General features: G+C 45.6%; 1 protein-coding gene across 5 annotated transcripts in view; it reads right to left on the bottom strand.

Moving 5' to 3' along the window:
- Positions 1 to 13,012, bottom strand: part of ROR2 (receptor tyrosine kinase like orphan receptor 2) — a 222,218-nt gene that overhangs the window by 39,420 nt on the left and 169,786 nt on the right. The window lies entirely within an intron of this gene.

Here is a 13,012-nt window from a genome sequence, read left to right as displayed (position 1 = left end):
GATGGATTTGAAGCTGAGCTCCCATCTCCTCAGCTGCATCACCGGATTAAAGCCTTCTTTCTTGGCAATAATTGTTGTCTCAGTGATTGGCTTTCCGTGTGGTGAGCAGCAGGACCTAGACCAAACCCTGGTGTTTCAGTAACATTAGGGACCCCCTCTTTCCTTTGCCAGTGGTTCCTCATTGCATCACTCCAACCTCTGCTTCCATTGTCACATCTACTGCTGAATCCAGTCTTCCAGCCCCGGTTTCCTAAGGACCTCTGTGGTTACACTGGGCCTACCCAGATAAGCCAGAATGATCCTCTCATCTCAAAATAATTAACTTAATCCCATTTGCAAGTTTTTAAAGATCTTGCCACTTTACTCAGCTATCTTAGTTATAACGGTTTCTGAGTTGATTGCCTTGGATTTTCTACATAGATACCATCTTCTTCAAATGACAACAACATAACCTTTTTGCTTTCAAAATTCATATCTCCCATATCTTTTTGCCTAATTGTTTTTTCAACATTCTTTTTGATTTAAAAATGTTAAATGCTAAAATGCTGCAAACATACAGAAAAACACAGCTATCAAACAATAACCATGAACAAAACATATAAAGATTTGAATTAATTTTCCCATATTTCACTTTAAAAAATATTTCACTTAAAATTTTTTTCACTTAAAAAAAATTCTAGAATGCAACCAAAACCTACTCTTGTTTCTTTTTCTCCAGAGAACTTGTATGCATCATTCCAATGCATATTTATATTATTTTATGTTTTTAGAAATTTTCCCTGAAAGGTCATATTTGCTAGTTGATTTCATCCATCTATGTTGGTTGATGTGCTCCATTTATTTTAATTACTGTGTAATAGAACAGCCCATTATACAAACAAGCCACAATTTCCTTATCCATTTCCCAGCTGAAGGACTGTAAGCTGTTTCCACATTATTGCTATTGTAATATTTAAAGACCACCTATATAGATGTCTTGTCCCGTGCATATACAAGAATCTCTCAAAGTACATACATGACTGGATAAAGAAAATGTGGTACTTATACACCATGGAATACAATGCAGCCATAAAAAAAAATCATATCCTTTGCAGCAACATGGATGCAGCTTGGAGGCCATTACCCTAAGCAAATTAACACAGGAACAAAACCCCAAATACCTCATGTTCTCACTTATAAGTGGGAATAAAACACTGAGTACACAGGGACATAAAGAAGGGAACAACAGACACCAGGGCCTACTGGAGGACTGAAGGTAGGAGGAGGGTGAGGATTAAAAAACTACCTATTGGGTACTATGCTCATTACCTGGGTGACAAAGTAATCTGTACACCAAACCCCCATGACACACAATTTACCCATGTCACAAACCTGTACATGTACCCCTGAACCTAAAATAAAGGTTGGGAGGGGAAAAAAGTATCCACTTGGATGTGGTGTCATAGAGTCTTGAAATCTTTCATTGATCTGAGTCTCAAAAGTGCTTGAAACAATTTGTACTTCACTAACAATATCTGAGTTAAAGTGCTTCCCTACAGCTGTGCCAGAATTTGGTGTTTGGGTGCTTTAAAATATTTGCCAATCTGATAGGTTCTGTGCTACGGTTTTAGTTCGCATCTTATGAATTCCTCGTGAGCTTCCACATCCTTTGGAATATTTCTCATCATTGGGGCTCCCCTTGTGTAACTGTCTGTTCATCTCTCTATTCTGATGCTTTTTCCAACTTCTGTAGTTAATTCACTTTATATCTTTTTCCTTTTCTATGTATGCATTAAGAGTAAAATTTTCCTTCCACTCTTCTTTAGCCACCCAATTAATTAATCTTCACATCATTAGTCAGACCCAAATATTGTGTAATATATCTTATGACATTTTTCTTTTAGCTATGAGTTATTTAAAGTGTGCTTTAATTGCACTGTTGTCACAGAACATGGTCTGTGTGATCACAATTCTTTGAAGCCACTGAGATATGCTCCACAGAGTCGGCTTCCTGAAGATGGTCCACATATGCTTAGTAAGAATGTGCTTATTCTACATTCATGGCAGAGTTTTAAGTGCCCATTTGATCAAGCTTGTTGATTTTGTTTTTCATATTTTTAATATGTTTATCTACTAGATTCAAAGACTTTGCATTTGTCAAATACCTTTTAGTAATTCTGTCAAGTTGAGTCGATATATGGGAAATGATGGGGCTGGATGCATTCCCAACTTCAGTTTTATTACATCATTTGGTCCATATATCACTAAGCAACAATTCTGCCTAAAAGATCATTTTATCTGATATTATTATAGCCATCCTCAGGGAACCTTTGGTTAACATAGCCCTACTTTTATCTTTTGAATATCTTTATCGTTTTTATGATTCTGTATTAGACATAACTCTTATAAGCGGCATATAATTTTACATCCTGAGTCTACATTTTTAACTGATGAGTCTTATTTTTAATGTTTCCATTGCCTTTTATTTTTTCTTTCCTATCTTTTATTGGATTTTTAAGTGCTCCATTTTTCCCCTCTGCTTATTTGAAAGTTATACATAAGTGGCTAGCTTAACTAATTTTTATAGGCTTACCTAATTTAGCAAAGTCCCCCAATTACAAAAGACTTTAAATGCTATGAGCTATAATCACTTACACACACATACACACACCACACACACACGTTGAACTGCTTCCTAGTGCTTAGATACACTCTGATTTTAAGCCTCCAATTATTGTTATTTTTACTGTCAGAGTATTTTGAGATCTACCAACTTCTTTCCTCACCAACACTTCTTGCATCTCACTCCTTCCTCTTAGGTTCAATTGAGCTCATCCTGAATAACATTCATTCTTTGGGTAAAGGACTAAGGCTGCAAACACTCTTAGTCTTGGTCTAAAAACATCCATGACTTTCACACTTGAATGATAGTTTAGCTGGGTATAGAATTTGAGGCAATACTGTCCTCTGGCTTTTATGGTGACTGTTGGAAGTCCTGAAGTTCTTGTTCCTTTGCAAGTATTCTGAACTTTCCCCTTCTTAGGCTATTTTCAATATTTTCCCTTTGTCTTTGCCATTCCAAATTGTCTATCATTAATAGTAAATTTATTTTTATTTCAGACTCCTCAGGTCTCAGTGCTTTTCCTCAAATCTGAAGATTTGTGCTTTCTGTGAATTCTATAAAATCTCTATCAGTATTTCATAAAATATTAAATATCCTTCTAGGTATATGCTGGTTTTCCTCATATGATAATTCCACTGTGCTCTCTCCCTATTTTTAATACTCCTTACCCTTTTTGTCTTTAGCTATGTGCATCTACCCTGTAATATACCCATCAAGTTTCTCATTTCATGGACCATATTTTTCTGTTCCAGAAAGTCTGTTTGGTTCCTTTTCAAATCCACCACTGCTTTTTCTTCTATGTGGTTTCTGTTTCCTCCTTTCATCTTTAATCCTTCTGGCTTCATTGTTTACTAGCTTGCCACTCATCCTGGGCCTCACCAAGTGTGCTGTGTAATTTTTTTATTGTAAGGCTGGTTTTTCTGAGGGAATCCCTTGAGAACTGGGTTCCCTTGACAGGCAGTGCCAAGTTTTATCCTAACTTTTTGGCTTGGAATTTCCTATAGCATTCTGGTAATGTAAATCTGGCTTCCAGAGGTGCCAGTCCCAACTGATTTCTCATGGGAGAGCCTTCTGTGTTTCCCATCTGGAGCCAGGGTGGAGGCAATCTCTCATCTGACCTCCAGGGGCTGACCCCGTGGCAATGTGCTCATCCCTCTTCTCCAGGACTGCAGCTCGCAGTTCTCCTAGCTTCACAGGTAAGCTTGTCAACAAAGCTTCGGTTCTGTAGAGCCCATGGGTTCCCTCCTGGCTTGGTGTGGAAACCCAAGGCTCTTGATGAAACTGGACCTAGCAGAATCGTTTCTATATTAGAGATGATATTTCATAGGCCTTATATTAGGGTGCAAAAAATGCACATTCCTTTATTTTCCTAAAATCAAGCTAGATTTTTCTCCTAGCCTCTCATTTCTCCTGATTAGAAGAAACTTAGTACATCCAATTTCAAGTGAAATCAGTAACTTTAGGTTTCTTATTTCATTTACTCTCCATCAGGATTTCCCTATCCCTGCATATTCTCAAGTGTAGCATTTATGTTCCCGAGCCTACTCTGACATTAAAGCCCTGGAGGATTTGGTGTGTCCACCTCTTGGTGCCCTCTCTGCTCTGTGGCCCACAGACATGTCCACATGTGTGCCATGGCCATGTGGTGACACCACTTTTCACTGTTGGTGAGCTCATGTCACAACTCCACGACGCCTTCAGAATTCGGCCCTTGGTCTCAGATAAACTCTTTTTGAGGACCTAGGAAAATTGGGCTGTTCTCCAAAGCTGCAAACGTAGTGGGCTACCTCAAGTGGCTTCTGCTGCAGCAGCCCAGCGCTGTCACTTATAATTCTGCTTCTTTTCCATTCTCGGCTTCTGGGCATTTCTCCATCTCCCTTGCACGTTCATATAAGCATTTGCATCTTTTACTAGTATTTTATTGAGCACTCATATGTAATTTACGTGGGAGGGCTGCCAAATGAGTCTGGTCCTCCATTTTCAACGTCATCGATTCTCTAGGGGCCAAACATGAAAGCGGGAAAGAAAGCTCTCTAGAGATTAAGCACAATATTCCTTTCTCCCTTGGTGTTTAATTTATAGCCAGTCATTTAGCCTCTCTTGGCTTCATTTCCCTTATGTGCAAAATACGGGGTTTGTATTAACCATTTTCTAAGCTCTCCTCCAACTCACAAAAACATTCCTTTGTAGCTGCCCTAAACCTCTCCAGAAACAATTTGCCAGGCCAAAAGGAGCCAGGCATGACTGACTGAGGTTTCGGCTCGCTTGGATTTGGGCAGCACTCACACTCCATAGCGTTACACAGAACAGAAGTCTTCCCTTTTAATTGATCCAAAAAACTTCCCCTTTCTAACTTAACAGTGGCACAACTTTAGCAACTGATGGTACAGGCTCATCTCCCCAGTGCCCAGGTCAGCTCTCTGTGCACTGCAAATCTCTGGACAGGGAGCTGAGTCCAAGCATCAAAACAACCCAAAGGCAAAGTAACAGAGGAATCCCATCACCAGGGAACACTGCTCTGCCTCACAGTCAGAGTCAGATCAATGACTTATGATTTTTTTTTTTTGAGGCGGAGTCTCGCTCTGTCGCCAGACTGGAGTGCAGTGGCGTGATCTCGGCTCACCACAACCTTCAACTCCCTGGTTCAAACGATTCTTCTGCCTCAGCCTCCCGAGTAGCTGGAATTATAGGCATGCACCACCACGCCCAGCTAATTTTTGTATTTTTAATAGAGACGGGGTTTCACTATGTTGGCCATGATGGTCTTGATCTCCTGACCTCGTGATCCGCCCACCTCAGCCTCCCAAAGTGCTGGGATTACAGGTGTGAGCCACCGCGTCCAGCTGACTTACGATTTTTAAATCCAACCAATCATCCAACTATTCACCAACTTGGTCAAATTACTTAGGCATTGAGGATCTGCTTTTACCAGGTCACACTGATCTGTCCGGGAAGATCAAGAAAACTTTACATATTAGAGATCATAAGGTCATGGTGCTTTGATTAGTGGGAAATAAAACAAATTTCCTGGAAGGGCACGTGGAATGGAAATCCTGAGAGCTGCAAGAAGGACATAAAGCTGCTCCTCCCAAGGGAAGATACTTTCAGGCTAATAAATCCGTTGCGGGTGTGGAACAGTGGCCACTCCACTCAGGCTTTCCTACTGAGCTGTTGAGTGGTGCATGCAGCCAGCTGCAGAAAACCAGCGGCAGTGTCAGGAAGGATGGGAGTCAGATAAAACGGGGAAAACTAGAAGCATGGGGACTTGCGAGATGAAGAAAACCACCTAAGAGTGTTTGTACCTTTGAAGAAACCGAGAGTATGGTGGGGTGACCCGTGTCCCCCAGCCACTCATGCTGAAGTCCTCATCCCCGCAACCCGTGAGTGTCACTTTGTTTGGAAATAGGGTCACTTCAGATGTAACGAAGTTAAGAGGAGTCCTACTTGATTAGAGAGGGCCCTAATCCAACGACACTGTCCTTACAGGAAGAGGGAATTTCAGACATGGACCTAGAGAGAAGAAAGAGCAGAGATGGAGTGACCCCGCCACAGCCACACAGCACCATGGGCACCAAGGGTTGCCAGCAACACCTGGAGCTCAGACCGAAGCATGGCACAGACTGTCCCCAGAGCCTTCAGAAGGAACCAACTCTGCCAACAAACCTTGATTTCAGACTTCCGGCCTCCAGAACTGAGAGAAAACATTCTGATGTCTTAAGGCACCTAGTCTTGAAGTCCTTTGCTAGGGTAGAGGAATTGAAGAAGAAAGAAGAATGGCTGTAGAAGGAAGGAGACAGCCCAAGAAACTAAAGCTAAGACCCACACACAGGTGACATCCACACCCACCCAGAGACAGAGACATGGGTGTGTGCACACCCCAGGGACAGACAGAGACAGACAGGTGGTGTGGCACAGCCCTTTGCAGTACGGTCTCAAACCCAGTGAGTTCAGGAAGAATCACTGCTGTCCGTGTGTGTCACCCGCAGGAGGAAGAACAGCCACTGACAATACCAGTCAGACGAGGGAAACGGCCGCCCATCATAGGGACGCCACCCCGCTGGGCGCAGGTTGTCAGAACGCTACCCCTGGGAGAAAGAGAGGGGCTGATCGAGGACTGCAGGGAAGGCTCGGAGGCAGAAATCAGCCTCACCGACGGCAGGAAGCCGCTGTGGGTCTCCAGACAGTCCAGACAGTCTCAGGTGCCCGGCCCAAACTCTGCCCCTAATAACCAATGGTGCACACTTTGAAACCTCCTATTTGTGGGGCAGAGTTTTCTTCCAAGACCATTCAGTGGCTCCAGATCCAGACAACCCAATAGGCATTGCAGACTCACAGCCAATAGGAGGATAAAGGGTCCCCTACTTGGATCAAAGGTGCCTTGAACATGGCCTTCAGCCTCCAGAGTGGTGCAACGCTCAGAACCTGGACATCTCATGTTTGTTTTGTCCAATGGATGTTAGAAAACGTCTTAGGGAAAGGTTTGCTTGGGATTGCGTGGCTGTGGGCCGGGCAGGGGCAGACAAGACTGGCAGGGGCTGAACTGGCTGCTGACCTGGAACCTAAGAATGACACGCCTGGAAGCTTCCCTCCACCAAGTCCTAGTGCTTGACAGCTGCTCCCTCCCCATGTCACCCTGGAGCTTCTCTTTGCGCCCACAAAATGTACCCCTAGCAATCCCCAGCCCAGGGTGGACGTGGATGTGGACACCACTGGGCTCAGTGCAAGCCTCCCGTGTCCTTGTAAAATGAGTTTCTAGCTCCAGCCGACACCCGCAGGGCTGAGATGCCCCACGATGAGCATGGAGCCCACCCTGGCCTCCTTGGTGGCAGCCTGGTCCTCTCCCTACCTGTGCCCCTTAAGCATATCAGCACCTTCAGAGCTGTCCTGGGGGTTCTCTGAGCACGCAGGGCATGTGGGACACCACCCCCCACTCCTGCCCTTGGCTACATAACAGCTGACACAGCCAGAATGAAACCCGAGTCTGACCCTGGGTGCCCACCATGAGACTGGGTGTCATAGCCTTGCTGCTCTGAGCAGGACTCTACGTTCCCTTCCTCTCCCACGCCCGCCTCCTGCCTGGAGCATCCTGAGCTGTGGGGCCTTTGCCAGCCATTGCCCCTATGTCCTGTCTCAGTGGGGCTCAGCCTCCCGACCACCCCAACTGCGACAGCCAGCACCGCTCACTCCCGTCCCAGCCCCGCCTCCCTCCAGCACCTTCATGATCTGAGGTCCTCCTGTGGTTCCCACGCTTGCCTCTCCCATTTAGAAAGACATTCAGAGAGCCCAGGGAGGGCAGAGACCACACCGCCTCATACTGAGACGTTTTCAGAGACTCTGCGTGCCCAGCATGCTGTGGGCTTCGGTAAATACTTGCTGAATGCAAGAAGCCTCAGTTCAGGGGCCACATCCTCCCAGAAACCCCCCGTGCCCATCCGAGTACTGCCTTGGACATCCAGACCACCAGCAGTTCCATGTGCATTTCTGCTGCACCGTACTCTTCACATTATTTTCTCTTTATTGTTCTATATGTCTAGACCCTGTCCTTTTTCTCTTTGCAGGGAAATTATTAAGGAGTAACAGCAGTCTGCTGCAGGGGGATGCCTGCATGGTGGCCCTGGAGACTGCACCACGCTCCCCTGTGCATCCTTATTTGTGCTTGAGTGCCCCTTGTGGGTATCTGGTAAACCTCAGCGTCACCTCTGTGTTCAATCTTTATGTTCTCAAGATGAAAAGAATTCTGAGGACAGGCTACAATCACCTGGCAGGAGGACATTCCTCGTAATCTTTACTCTGGCTCGCCTGCTGGCGGTCAGCACAGGGGCCCACCCTAGCCTCACTCGGTATGGGCGGGGGCAGGGTGCCTCTCACATTCTGGTCTGGGCACCTGGAGCACACCCACTCCAGGGAGTGTCTTCCGTATTCTAAGGGAACAACAAGCCCAGGCACAACAACGTTATTGCCTCCTGGAACCAGGCGTGCACCCAGCAGCTGACGCACAACTGCCATCTCTGTGCACGCTCAGAACAACTAACATTCATCGTGCCCATTCTGTAGATTCAGAAACTGGAGCCTGAAAAGTAACTTTCTGTGGGGTCCCTGGCCAGAGGAGACACAGCTAGAAGAGTTGCATGGCACATCCTGATGCTGAGCCCAAGTTGTGAATCACAGGCCTAACAGACTTTATGCTGACTATGTTTGCAGGGATGATCCTATTTTCATTTTGTACCCGTTTAGCCTTGAAGACCCTCACTCTATGTTAAACCTAACAAACTATCATACATACACACAGGCACACACACCAGGAATTCCAGAATAAACCAGAAGCACACACAATAATTCAGCCGATATGACCTACATGAACTGGGAAACTGATGCTTGGTAAACAGAGACCAATAGGCACGGTCTCCGTGTCAGCTCAGGGAGCTCTGCTGACTGCTTTGTTTTCTCTTTCCAAGGAAATTTTAGTTCAGCGCCACAGCCTGACATGGCACAAATAGCAGGGAACAGCCTAGTAACCAAGGCACTGGTTTCACTACCCTGTTATTTAGAATCCACTTGAGATCACCTATAATTGCAACACATCCTCATATGGGCAAAGTCAGGAATTACCCTGCTGGCTGCAGTGTGGACGAGGAGCAGCTCTTCTCCGAAGACGAGAGACACAGCTCGCTGGGTCTATCTTGGCTGAGCCAGAACAGAAGGCCAGCAGACAGGCGAGCCCACACCACCCCGCCCCAGCCTTCAGAAATTATCCACTTCCCACAAACATTCCAAAGTACTGATCTTACAAAACACAAGCTGTATTCCATGTGCATTTAAAAACACAGCCTTGGAACAAAAGAGCATGTGGTTTCTAGGTCAGATATAAGCCTCTGTAAGTAATACAATGATAATTCTAAAACATGTATGTATGTATGTCTACTGGACGTCTAATGTAACGACGAAGACAAAGCTCTGTCAAATATTCACTCACATGTCAACCCGGTTATAACCAAGTCCTACAGTCGCCTGCAGTCTTAAACAATGACAGTACTTTGGCATATGAAAACTGAAGGCAAACTTTTCATCTGTGAATCACAACATCCTTAGTGCTCATTTTCTCTATATAGGCTTTTTGCTCTGAGAATCTCTCTCTCTCTCTCTCTCTCTCTCTCTCTCTCTCTCTCTCTGTCTCTCTTCTCTCTCTCGATACCATCTACCAAATATAAGCTTCATGCCAAATACTGACCCAGGACATCTGAACAAAAACACTTTTTCCAGCTAATTCTTAGATTCGCTTTTGCTTGGCCAAAGGTAAAGCTGTCATATCGCTGATGAACTGGTCCACAGGCCAACGTCACCTGCCAGTGATTTTGCAGATGTTTATACATCATGACTGATGATTGGGTTAAATAAATAGCTAATATGGTACATTCAGCTATGATTATACATGTGATTAGGCCAAATGTGGCCAAGCGTGACATTCCCAGAAGCTCTATGAGCAAAAACGTGCAGGAAGAATGAGTCTGGCTTTGCCAGGCCGACTCCTTCTATTACTAATCATATAAGGAAGGGGCCAGGAGCAAAAGGACGGATGGAGTGAGTCTCCATTTGTGCAAGAGCAAGAACTCAAAAAGAAGTAAAATCACACTACAGGACCAGATAATTCATGAGCAAGGGAAAGACTGGGGCCCCTACCCTGAGACTTTTGGGGGGCAGTTCACTACAGATCCTGTCCCGCTAAGAGTGCTGATGGATACACCAATCATCACGATTGTGATGCTAACAAATGGCGCCAGCATCAGCTACTGCTTCTAGGTGCTTGCAGTGAACTGAGCAAGCCCTTTCATCCCACCTACGCTGGGGGTGCTCCCATCTTGAAACTGTGCTGAGAGCAGTGCCATGCCCAAGGCCCTGACCCCAGGGGGAAGGGTGAAGCCACCATTTATCCAGGCCCATCGTCTGGCAAACCCAGGCTCAGAACTGCGATACTATACTACACTATCCTGCTACTGCAAAGAAACACAGTCCGGCCTTCTGTGGTTCTTTGCTTTCTTTTTGTACTACCCTTTCATAAACATGCATGTATGTACAGATGTGCCCACTTGACGGGCCACCTTCAGCGTCAGTGTTTCTGTGCTCTGGACAGGTCCAAGGCAAACTTCCAAACTCTGTAATCAATCAACTCCTTTCGGTCATGGGAACGCACTGAACACACATGGTTTTTAACCCAATCACTTGTGGGTTAACAACAACAACAAAAAAGTCAAGAGGTTATCAAATCCCAACAAACAAAAAGCACAGTAGAAAGCATTTTATTCTACGCTTGAGAAGTTGCTCCACTTCCAGAAACGGAACTGAGAGAATCCCACCTTAGGGCACTGAATTTGACTTATAAATGCTGGGAGCTTGCAGCATCCAGGGAATAAAATTTTCTGTCAAATTTCATCCGATGGTCATTTTTTCACCTTGATAAGCAAATGCATCTTCCTAAGTGCATCATGAATATGCAGCTGTTTCTGCCTCGCAGGGTTATTTGTGATCACTCCATTTAAAGAACAGCTCCCATCCCACATGCAGTCCCAGGCCCCCTACAGCCCCCTGCTCCAGGAGCCTTGGCACAGCCCCGCCCCAGGCCCACAAGGAAGCCCCCGGGTGAGAGGTTTACAGCGCATCTGAAACAAAGGACTGCAATACATTTTCCCAAGGAAATATCGGAGTCTATGGAATGACTCAAGTTGGATTCTCAGCCGTTAATATGGCCTGTCTGCTTCTCATCACTCGCCCCCTCCCCCTCAACTGCATCTCTGCTTCTCCTCGAACCGTGCTTCACAGCTGCCATGTGATTTTTTTCACAGAGTAAATCGGACTGCACCACCCCCCACACCAGACGCCCTCAACAACTGACAATCAAACACAAATTCCGGGACCTAAAGTGCTGTGCAGGGCATAGCCCAGGGCTGCCCCATGAACTTTCCATGATACTGGAATATTTTAGATCTGTGCTACCCATTGTGGGAGCCTCTTGCCAAATTGAAATGTAGCCAGTACAACCAAGGAACTGAAATCTTAATTTTCTTTATTCTAACTGACTTGAATTTCAAGAGCCTTCCGGCTGCCCTATTGAGATTCACGGGTTCAGCCCTGGCTGACTCTGACCTCCACCTTGCCCCAGCCCATAAGCCAGGCATCTGCCCTGCGGTACCACCACGACACCAAGTCCCGCTTGACCCAGGGCCCCCACTGGGCTTCGCACACACTTCCCTCCCGTTTTCACTTGGCCAGTGTCCACTCTTCAGATCTCAGCACAACCATCTGTGCCCAAATCAAGAGATCTGTTCCTCTTCTACCCTCCCAAAACCTGATCTCTTCCTTTAGGCCACTTGCCACAACTCAGAATTTTATCATGACCTGACAGCTTGCCTTTCCCCAGACCTGTAAAATCCAAGCAGCAGAGAGCACAGTTCAGCCAACACATGTCCTAGGATCTCGTGCAGAGCCAGCTATGGGAGCAATCAGTAAGTATCTGTGGTCTGTCTGCACTGTGGGTTAAGTCAGGCTTTTGAGAAAGAAGTTGAGAATCTAACCATCAAAAACTACTTTTCTTCCTAAGGAAATGTGGTCCCCAAGGCCAGTGTGCTAAACAAGCTTTCAGAGCATGCGTTTACTACATTTAACATCCTACAGAGGATGGAATCCTCTTAAGGAAGCCTCCAAGCACCAGGCACCAGCCTCACTGCTACCCTGCATGCTGGGCAGAGCTCCACTTGCTCTTGGTTTTAAACAACTGACCTCCATATAGAAGCTGTGCAGAGCCACTCTGTAGATTGGACAGAAATAAAGTGGCTGTTCTGGCAGTTGATTGTTATGGACTGAGCAGTGGTACCCCCCAAACCCATAAGTTGAAGCTCTATCCCTCAATGTGATGATATTTGCAGGTGAGGCCTTTGGAAGGTAGTTAGGATTAGATGAGGTCATGAGGGGGGTGTTACGAAAACACCGGGATTCGATCTAGGTCCTCCTGCTCCCCACACAGAAAGCCGATCACTAAAACAACAAGCAGTGCCAAGGAAAAGGATTTTAATCAGCTTTAATCAGGTGCTGCAGCCAAGGAGATGAGAACTCAGTCTCAAATCCATCTCCCCAATGGACTAAAATTTGGGGTTTATACACCAGAGAAGAAATGTAACTATGTGTGAGAAAACAGGAACTAGGGAGGGGTAAGGAAGCAGACATGATGAAGGAGGGCCTGCAGAAGCATGATTCGATACTTTTTTGAGAGGTCTGGGCATCCTTTTCCTGAAGAAGGAACTCAAGATAAAACAAATGTAAGTTTCAAACTTTAAGACCAGAAGGGTCAATTTCTCTGTTTATCCCAAAGAACCGCCTATAGGGCTATTGGGTCGGTTTCGGCGGGGCCTCCATGACGGG

This window comes from Pongo abelii, chromosome 13 (genome assembly GCF_028885655.2).
Source record: "Pongo abelii isolate AG06213 chromosome 13, NHGRI_mPonAbe1-v2.0_pri, whole genome shotgun sequence".
Taxonomy (NCBI): domain Eukaryota; kingdom Metazoa; phylum Chordata; class Mammalia; order Primates; family Hominidae; genus Pongo; species Pongo abelii.
The sequence above is the reverse complement of the archived record's forward strand: the minus strand, read 5'-3'. Positions and strand labels throughout refer to the sequence as shown.